An 11,314-nucleotide genomic window follows, 5' to 3' on the forward strand; every position below is an offset into this window, starting at 1 on the left:
AACAATCTATTAGTTCAAACCTAATCCAGACCTCAACCCTTCCGGCTTCAGTCCACCAAACCAGAATCTTGCTGGTATCTACATCTTCGCTTGATCACTAACTTATGTCCTCTATCTTCTGTCCTTAAAATGATTCGTAAAAATTCTATTTATATCATCCGCAAATAATAACAACTTGATCGAGTCGGCCCAAAGACCAACCAGTTCATAATGAAACGTGCTAACGGTAACATGTCGGCTCAAATCACTAAGAACATTAAAAAAGAATAAAATGATGCGCGGACCTCCAAAAATATCGGCCAAGGCCCAAAGAAACATTGATCAATGATCCGCAAGTCACGGAAATCAACTGCAACTAGAAATCATCTTCGTTCAACACTCTGCAAGACTAACTAGTAAGAACATATCAACTAGGCCAGTACCAGAATACATATATCAGAATTAAATCCAAATGCCATGAATCTCGAACATGATGAAGACAACGAACTCAAGGGAATAAATCCAAATCCACAATGCTAAACTCTCAAAGATGAAGAAATGCCACGATCTCCAAGAAATTCCATTGCTAATTGCTCAAACCGGTAAGAACTACACGGGTGCTCTTGCATTAGAATCTCGAGGTTAATTAAAAAGTGATTCCCATCACTTGATCTAGTTCGGCGATTGGTCAGTAGGTACTTGCAACTACCTCAGGAGTTCAACGATTTGACTTCAGGTTCCGGTTGCCTCTCCTCGGCGATCTACCAGTCCAACCTCCAACCCGCCTCAATCGACGGTCTGTTCAAGTCTCCACCCACTAAATTCCTCAAGATCAAGCTCTAGGATCGATGGTCTACCTACAAACCTTGCTCTGCCTCACGTTCGACGATCTGAACAAGTCCACAAGTTGCCTCAACTTCCTTTCCAACCAACCAGTGCATAATCGGGTCTTCCTCCAACAACATGTTCACAAACCAGCTCTGATACCATTTGATGTAGTCAAGGTAGGGAGATCCAATGAAGGACGTACCATCCTTACAGCCTAACACAAATACCATGCAAGAAATATTGGTAACACAACACCAGATAAAGCATAAAGAACAACAGGTAAAAGCACATAATACACAACCGGTAAATAGTATGAGCAATTCTTATAACAGTTTGAAGAGTTATATATGCCACATGTTGGATCGCAGTGCATGATACAAACAATGCTTACAAAACAAATTTATGATCCACAAATCATCTACACATCAAATCGGCCTCTGGTAACAGTCTGTCGGTTCAACCCTAATTTGGACCTCAACCCTTCTGGCTTTAGTCCACTGGACCAGAATCTTGCCGATATCTACATCTTCGCTCAATCTCTAACTTTTTTCTTATATCTTCTATCTTTTGTCCTTAAAATGATTCGCAAAACTTCTATTTATACCATCCGCAAATAATAACAACTTGATCAAGTCGGCCCAAAGGCCAATCGGTTCAAATGAAACGTGCTAATAGTAACATGCCAGATCAAATCACTAAGAACATAAAAAAGCATAAAACGATGCATGGACCTCCGAAAATATTGGCCAAGGCCCAAAGCAACATTGATCAACAATCCGCAAGTCACGGAAATCAACCACAACCCAAAATCATCTTCGCTCAACACTCTGCAAGACTAACCGGTAAGAACACATCAACCGGGCCAATACCAGAATCCATATCTCATCGGAATTAAATCGAAATGTCATGAATCTCAAACATGATAAAGACAATGAACTCAAGGGAATAAATCTAAATCCACAACGCTAAACTCTTAAACATGAAGAAATGCCATGATCTCCAAGCAATTCCACTGCTAACTGCTCAAACTGGTAATAACTACACCGATGATCCTGCATCACATAGAAACTCCTAGAGGCATAACAATAGACAAGGCATTAGCACAACAAGCAAGGACACATGTAGGAGTGGAGTGTCATCACATGCTATCCTCCTCAAAATAGACACACAACCCTTCAAGTCATAACCCCAATAGACATGTGGAGCCATCTCAACCTATGAGAGAATCAAGGGAGATTGACTTACCACCGTAGTGGCCTTCTCAAGCTTATCCTGAAAGATCCTCCCTAAGATCAAGTCTTAGGGCTCAACTATTAATTATCTTGATTACATGAATCCTAATTACCCAAATCTATCCAATTCATTATTAATGTTATCACTTGTTTATAATAAGGAAAACTTCCAATATGCCCTAGCGATCTATATGGGAGGCTTATCAACTCACCGCCTATCTCTCATGACCCCGGTCATCACATGGAAGCCCACTCCCCATAACATGTTCCAAAACAACAATAATAACAAGGAGGCTCTAATTCAACATGTAAAACTAAAAACCATAAGCATCATCATGCAACCAAACACATACATATACTTCCAATGACCAGAATATCAAATAAAGCAACAAAGAGCCTCATAGCACAATAATGCATCAAAGCTATATGAAGGCCATCAAATCTGTCCAATCATGAAATGAACACTAGCAGCAAGGCACTTCAACTTGTTGGATTAAAATAAATAAAGCAACCCTCTATCATGACTTCCCAACATGAAAGAAAGCACGAAAACTCAAGAATGAAGCATATCAACATATAGAAGCAAAAACCACGTAATATCATCAAAACTGATAAAATGGAACATTGGAAAACATCAACAGACCTCCATAAAGCCTCTGGTACAACATCAAATCCAAAAAACCAAGACAGACTGAGAAAATTGATCAAAATACCTAACACGAGTAGTTTAGCACATTTACCATGCAAAGCAACATTTGCTAAACCTTGCAGCACCTTTATTGAACTCTACAACGCATTTACAAGTTTCAGCATCACATTTGATACAAGTTACAATGCATATACTCATAAACAACGCATATACTAGATCGGACAATGCAAATGAGACACAGTGCAACACATATAAGGAAAGTAAACTCACTTTTGCAAACAGAAACAACACATATGTTGTTATAAAACATTTACTTCAGACTTAGACACGGGAAGATGAAATTTTCAACAGGGATATAAAATCAAAGGCAACACCAAAACTTACAAATAAGGGCTTAAAAGGAACGCACAAGCAATACAAAATGAATGAAATGAACACAATAAGAAATCATGCACTATATGGAAAAATATATCGAAACACCTTCTCACGGCCAAATACTCAGAACATGCCCTGGAAAACTTGCAGAGAGCCTAATAAGCCAAAATAATATACACAGAACAATCACAACCTAAAGAGAACTCAAAATACACTCTCAAACTAGACAAAGCACCCACACAGGGAAGATTCACATAAGGAAATGTGTGCAAAACCATTCATACAACAAAACCAAAAACTCAAAGCCAAAAATAATAAATTTTCCCCGAAGGCTAAAGTAAAACTATATAACATAATTTACCCCATAAAATATTAAATTCCAGAACCATATAAAACTTTAGGATAAAATTTATTTCAACCCATCTCCCGCATACAAACTAAAGACACGGTGAATACAGGAAGATGAAAAATAGAAATAAAGAGAAGGGAACCACCAACCTACAACCAGAAGTGATGGAAGAAAGTTGTAGAAGTGCGCAACAAAATCCAGCTAACTCCCCAAAGCCAAATTCAAGCTCAAAAATAAAATTTGTTGAAAAGATTCAAAGCGGTAACCCGACAACAAGCTCAGATTGCCATATAAAAATAATACCAAAGTAGAACCCTAGCCTCAAAATCAACCAATAAAAATATTCCAAAAAGGCAATATATCTTACCTACCCACTTAGGTTATATTTTATTTCTCATTTCAAATTCATCCAATGAGAATAAACAGTAAGTGAGGGAAATATAAAAACATATTTATAATTATAGGTGGGATGTAAAAAGATATAATATAAGATACTTTTCTATCCCCAAATAATTAATAATTAAATCATACAAATAACTATACGCTAAGATTAAATAAATAAATCAAATGGGTAATTAAATAGATAACCAAAGGGCTTAAATAACCTCCAATAAATATTATTCAATACTAAAGCCCAAAGACATTAATAAACAATAAATAAATAAATAACTGAATATTAAATCTCCAATAACACCAATAAATCAATATGAATAAATGAGCATCAAATCCTAGATAATTAAATACTCAAATAAAGCTATATTAAATGAACAATTAAATTAAACATTAATAACTATATAACCTCACATCAATTAATTAAATAAATCAATAAACACTTGCATACTCACAACACCATCACATAAACACAAAACCACAACTCACTAAGTAACATGGCAAATTACGCTAAGACATTGACAACTCAAGGTAGACATATTAGGCCTAGAGTATGTGAAGGGAATTTGTGCTATCTCTGACAACTTGCCATTGGGATTTAAATACACGTTCAGACCTGTGGAGCCAGGTGGATTCGATGTCTAGTACCTGCAATCCTACAACCACAAAGCCACGATACAACATATACCATATTTCATAGACAAGCAAGTGATAGAGAATCGTAATGACAGATCCCACTCGCAATGAGTGATGTGACATCATCCCTATCACGAAGACAGTCATACAATAATCAAACACCTCATATAGTCAACTCATCATATGTAACCATGAAGTAGGGCTAGTATATCCACAATGACATCAAATCCATGATCAATATAATCCAACAACATAGAAATGCATATAAGATCCATCAAGCATATATCCATCATATCTCATAATCAATAATAAGAAGTGTCCTTATCGTAATAATCCAAGATATGTCAAACATCCTTAAGAGCCATCATATAACATATGTCCATATAAAATATCTAACATCATAAACATAGAATCTACGATCTGAATAGAGTCGTAAGCAATCACCAAGTATCGATATTATGTCTAAATAAGTCTTATTGACACATAAATCAAAAGATAAACTGAGGAGGGACACTACACTTTTCCTACAGATATATTTGTATATTTGAAAGACAAGTTAGGGGTCTGTGTCCCTCCTGATGTCAACTAGATGCATTGAGATGCATTAATTTGGTGGACTTCACTGTCTTATCTTCTTATTTGTATTGATGAGTTGGTGTTGCTACTTAGTTGGAGTAGTCAATTTGTGGGTCAGATATGTGAGTTTAGCCTAAGGGGGAGAGTTTGTCCTTCTTAGAGGGAGAGATGCATGATTTGTATATGTCTTTGGCATTGTTGTCGAAGGGGGAGAGAAGCATGTGAAAAACTGCCTTATCTTGGAAGCTTTGTGTGCATGATCTTAGGGGGATATTGTTGGTGTTGATTCCTTTGCATTGATTGTTTTTCACATTCATATGTTTCCATCAATGCCAAAGGGGGAGATTGTTGGAAATTGTTGCTGCTAGGATATGTTGTTGTCATTGATGTCAACATATTCTTGTGTTCCAGTGTTGTAGAGAGTTGTTTTGGTGTTCCAGTGATTGTTGTGACTTGATTCGATTGGTTTATTTGTTTGATATGCTGAGTCAACTAGAGATACTTGTTTTAGTGTTGATTTCATGATGATATGGATTCCAGTATGAGGATTGGTTTTTTAGTGTTCAATGTTGCAGTGTTCTGGTGTTTGATCTGTTGTGCTTCAGAATGATTATATCTTGAGTTGCAGATTTGGGAGAGTGTTTGGGATGTTCGTGCATATCTTCAATTTAGATGGTTTTTTATTTGGTTATCTACAAGTTATCTTTCTAGTCCTAGTTACTGTTGTTGAGTGTTCTTGAGTATCAACCTATTGAATGATGGAGATTTGATTAAGTGGTGTTGGTGCAGCTATTGCGGATGGTTCTAATGTTCTTGTTGGTGTTCTACATTGATCATTGTGCGTGTTATTGAAGATCTTTATGGTTCTGGTGATGTTCTTCGTGTTATGCAACATTTTCGGTGGTGTAGCATGTTGTAGATGATCTTGGTGAGATTTCTGGTGGTGTTGCATGTTTGGTTGAAGTGATTTGGGTCCTTGCTATGTTGTAATGGCATTGCATTGGTCCAATGGCTGATTTATGTATCATGTGATGTAATTTTGTAATTAGGTGTTAAGGGTTGAGTTGACCTTGTAGTCAAGGTTGATGATTTGTATAAATAGGTATTATATTTATGTAATTGGAGGAGATGTGTTGTGTCTACATTATCAGAGAGTGGTGTATGTGTGAACAAGCGAATTTATCTTTCGGTGTGAAGTATAGAGCAACGTGTGTTGCACGACAGACAATTATGCTCAACCGGAACTGTCATCAGGCATTTGGAGATGCTATTCTTTTAATTCATCTAAACCAGATTGTTGTCTGAATGTTATTGTAAGGTAGTGAACATTCCCTGAGGGTTGTTTCCTTCCGGGTTATTATATTTTGAGCAGTGTGCCTAAATGCATGTGCATTCCCCATTGTAATATTTGCACACACTACTACAAAGTATCATCTTATAGTGGGTAGGTTCCCATCGTGGTTTTTCCCTTAACCGAGTTTTCCATGTCAAAATATTGGTGTTATGTGTGTTGTTGTTATCGTGTTTATCTTTGTTCTTGTTGCAGTTAATTAGTTTTGAAGTTGCGCTTAAATTGTTTGATTCGGTGGAAACTTATTCACCCTCCCTCCCCCCCTCTTAGTTTTCCTTAATTGTTGTTGCCAACAACACAAAACTATAATCTAGAAGTTAGGAATGGATACATCAACTATATTGAAAATGCAATAAATCCTCCTTTTGAGTTAGGTACTTTCCTCTACAACAATTACTTTGGAATGAAGGAATTAGGGCATATAACCTTCTTTATGTTAGAGCATTAACTTTGCCAACCTTGGCTCTGCCATAATTAATGCAACGAGTCTTACCCTATGCCAATTTTTCTTTTTTCCCTTTTAGAATGGGTATTAGATTTTAAATCAATTTTTGAAAACCATTTTGTGGGTTGAGATAGGTTTCCAAAACTATCTTATTTCTTTGCCTTGTTATTTTGTTTTCACTCTAGTCGCCTTTGGTAGGATTTTATAAATTGCCTCTTTACAATGGGTCGACTACTAGTTAGGTTGTACAAACCTCATCGGCAGCCGATGAGGTTGTGACAACCTCTCTTTTTTGCACTTCAAAGATTTCCTTACTGTCTTTATCCTTAAATTTTGTTCCTTTCTTTCTTTTCTCTCTCCCCCTTTCCTTTTTCCTTGGTTTTGAGTCTGTTGTCAAAGTCTGACAAGGTTATGGAAACCTTGTCATCTCCTGACATTGGTTTTGAAATTCTCAATCTTCACTGCATTTAAAGAGACTCTCTTTCTTTTTTCTTTGAAAGCTTTATAATGAAAAATCTTTTGAACAAATATCATCTTGTGAAAACCTTGATGACCTCCAACAATTTTTTCAAAACTTGTCTTGCATCTGCCACTTTAGAAAAGAAACAAACCTAGATTGACAACTTTTGAGAAAATAAAGACTTTTTGGGACTAGGATGGGTTTGGGTTATGAGAACATCATAGGGCTCTGACAGTGATTTTAAAACCAAAGAGGAAAGCCAACGAATAATTAAAACATTTGAAATGATAAAAATAAGGAAAATATTTCATTGGGTCTAGATGAGTTGTGAGAACCTTGTCGAATTTCGATGATGGTTTCAAAACCATAGGTGAATTCCAACAAGATGCAAAAATGACTAAGTGTTGAGATTTCTTACAGACTTTTTAGAAGAAAAATACATTACTTGAGACATTGAGACTTCTAGGCATTCCTTTAGCCAACCTAAATGAGCAATATAATGGTTTTGAAAATGGGTGAAAAGCCATGGCAACATTAGGCATAAAATATTGGTTAGCCTCTTTCTTTTCCTTTTAATATCCCTTGACAATTCATTTATTAATTTCAAAATAGGTAGAATGGTGCTTATACATTATGATCTCATCTATATTTTAGGTAAGCATGATATAGATATGAGGTCATCCCCTAAAATCTATGTTTTGTGAGATTTGGTTAGAGGTTTATTTCTTCAAGAAAAATATAGTTGGAATAATGGTGTTTAAGGGCCTCTATATTTGATTGTGGGTAATAAGAACAAGCTAAGGAAAAATTTGAAATTTAGTTAGGGGACTCATGGAGTTATGTAGGGTGATAGGATATATATAAGGGAAATGAAAAAATGGTAGGCGGTGAGCCATAGAGATTGAAAAGGAAGTTGGCACTTGATGAGCTCCCCTATTCTTGGGTTGAACCCCCTCTATTTGCAGTTCGCTTTCAAATTTCTCTCTATTTTATTTTTTCATGTTTTTGTAGCGTTTTTGACATAAATCCCTCTATATTAGGACTTTTCATTTATTCTACTCGTGTAAAAGAGGTTGAATCCTTTCACAATCCAATCATTTTAGAACTTTTAATTCTTTAAATGTTTAGGACTTGGTTAGTGAGGTTTGCAAATTTAAAGATGAGAAAAATATAGCATGAGAAATAATTTGGCTTTAGAATGGGCTAGACAATATAAAAGGGTATTTGAAGAAGGTTTTGCATCTAAGTATAACCATGTTAAAAGAAGAAAAGAATAAAGAATAAAGAAAAAAAGAAAATCATATTGCAACGAGAATTTAGTTGCTTTAAAAAGGAGAGGTCAATCTTACGTCCAAGAAAATGCAGAAAAAATAAATAAGAGAAAGGTTATTAAAATTAGGAGTGAGAGGATGATTTTATAAAAGAATTATGTGTGATTCTTGGAGTAAGAATGAGAAGCTTCTAAAAGTCTCCATATCTTTCCTTTTTCCAAGTAATGTGTCTTTGTTTGTGCTTAGGTGATGTAATTTTTTATTATGGTAAGCATGAAATCAATGTCTGGAGCCCTATACAAGTAGACCTCAAAGGGCAAAGAAAAAATAGCCTTAAATAGGCCAAAAACAACTCATCCTATACAAGTAGACCTCAAAGGGCAAAGAAAAAATAGCCTTAAATAGGCCAAAAACAACTCATTAGCAAAAATACCAAAGTTCAGATAGAGCAAGATAAAACAATAGTAAACAAAAACAACATGAGAAATGAGAGAGCCCCAATCCACTTCTTTAATTACTAACCATGAAGCACTGAGAGAAAAGTAGTAGAACTATGCATTATCTCAAGGCCCTAAATTTTATCATAAGTTTTATCTTGTTCTCCATTTCATCATAGTTGATATTGTTGGTTGGCTCTATGCTTGCAATTTTCCTTTCAACTTTCTCTCCACTTTATTTTTACATGATTTCATAGCACTTTTGACATAAATTTTTTAATATTGAGACTCCTAATTTATTCTACTTTTGTATAAAAATAATTGAACCATTTCACAACCCATTCTTTATTATTTTAATAAAATAATATTTACCACCAAAATTTTACACATATATTCATGTCCTGTTCAAATAACTTATATATGAATACCAATTGTTTTAAGTACTTCCCATGAACTCATCCTTTAGATCTTTCAAAACATTCCATTGAAATGTTTTACAACAAACTCCTATCATTTATGTGACCATTAATACTTTTTCAAAATTTGAAGTCAATAATAGATCGTAAACCATCTCTTGAGGCACAAAGATTTGCTATAGCTTTAAAAACATTGAAACACTTCCAATGAATATTTAAAACAGAAACAGATAACTAAATTGAAACTGGATCTCATTGTTCCTTAACTTTATAACAAAACAATGTTAGGGGGACTCAAGGCAAGTAAATGCAATATCATTGCTGAGGCACCCAAAAGAACATACAAGGAATCATGGTAAGCTGAAATAACATAAACAGATCCTTCTTTGCTTATTTGGATCAGCAGAGGAAAACAACTGTTTAACTGGATTTGTTACATTTAAATGTGCTTTCCCGTCTCCAAAACAACTTCTGAGTATTCATTCTCCACCCACCTGCAATACAAGAACACAGAAAAGAGAAAAAAAAAAAAAAAATGTTAACAAAGCGTGCATAGCTCCCGGTAAGCCACGTAGGATTCCAATCAAATGGTGATCAGAATCTCACGTGGCATACAGGGAGCCAGGCACACCCTTACCTTGTCTTCTACCTGCACCCATGATCTTTCTACAACCTGCAAATCATGAAACAAAAAATTCAAAACCAGACACTCCTTTTGCAGAGCTATAATCAAATAGCGAAAATTTGGCCCCTCAAAAAAATCCTCTCTGATATGAGTCAAGATATATGTGCAATGAGATTTTTATAAAATTTTATTTGTATAATGATTATTATATCAATATTTTAGATCATACTTCATGATGATCTATTATTAGAATGAGTTAAGAGTCAGAGAAAAAAATGAACCATTCTCATAATGATTCATGAAATATGATTCAAAATATTAAATATAAAAATTATCACAGTCAAAATTTAGAAATCTCATTACATTTGATAAATTTTTTTTGATATCAATGTAATGAGAGATCTTTAGATTTTGACATGAAAATCAAATTTTCTGGTTATACTCTTTGATCCAACATCAGAATTAGTGTCTACAGACGGGAATGAATCACACTGTTGATGATTCATGGAGTATGATTTGATCTACAGACAGGAATGAATCATCATCAATCATCCTGATGATGATTCATGGAGTATGATCAGAAATGTTAGATGTAAAAATTATCACACAATCAAAATACAGAAATCTCATTTCATTTCATTGATATCACAGATTGAAAATTTCATGCAGTTAATTGAAATTTTTTGATATCAATGTAATGAAATCTCTAAATTTTGACTAGGATTTCGAAAATGAATTACTCTAATTATGATTCATAGAATATGAACTGAAACGTTAGATATAAATATTATCACACAAACAAAATCTAGAAATCTCATTTCACAAACTGTTAAAATTTCATAAGAAATTTTGATATCAAATGGCATACATAGAAATTTGTAGAAAGAAGTTTTACCTGCAGATACTGTCAATGCCCAACTGCTCATCCAGTGTATTCAGTCCAATTTCTGTTCTGTAACAGAACAAAAAGGCCCATATTTTGTCCCTGCAATGAGACTGTGCTGCCCAGTTCAGAGACTTCAGTTTTCCTCCACATTTTGACATGGGAAGCTCTTATATTTATCTGTGGGTGCTGCTATTAATCTATATAAAGAAAGATAATACTGTAAAACGAAGAATTAGTGAAACAGGTAAGACAGAAAATTGATTGTATCTGTCACGCGTACTCTCTCATGAAATTGAAGGAGGGTCTGAATGTGCAAGTAAAGTCTGTGAAAGGAAGATATGGCAGTCATGTGAATAGTAATGAATCCAAGCACTTTTAAGAGTTTGAGTCTCCGCCATAACTACGAGCA

At 34.8% G+C, this 11,314-nt stretch overlaps 1 long non-coding RNA gene across 1 annotated transcript; it reads right to left on the reverse strand.

Moving 5' to 3' along the window:
* Positions 1 to 9,629: 9,629 nt before the first annotated feature.
* Positions 9,630 to 11,036, reverse strand: LOC131063807 (uncharacterized). Its single transcript, XR_009111160.2, has 2 exons — positions 10,915 to 11,036; positions 9,630 to 10,067 (listed from the first exon to the last, which is right to left on the reverse strand). It is a non-coding gene; the product is annotated as an uncharacterized LOC131063807 (long non-coding RNA).
* Positions 11,037 to 11,314: the final 278 nt, after the last annotated feature.

Source organism: Cryptomeria japonica, chromosome 5, assembly GCF_030272615.1.
Source record: "Cryptomeria japonica chromosome 5, Sugi_1.0, whole genome shotgun sequence".
NCBI lineage: Eukaryota > Viridiplantae > Streptophyta > Pinopsida > Cupressales > Cupressaceae > Cryptomeria > Cryptomeria japonica.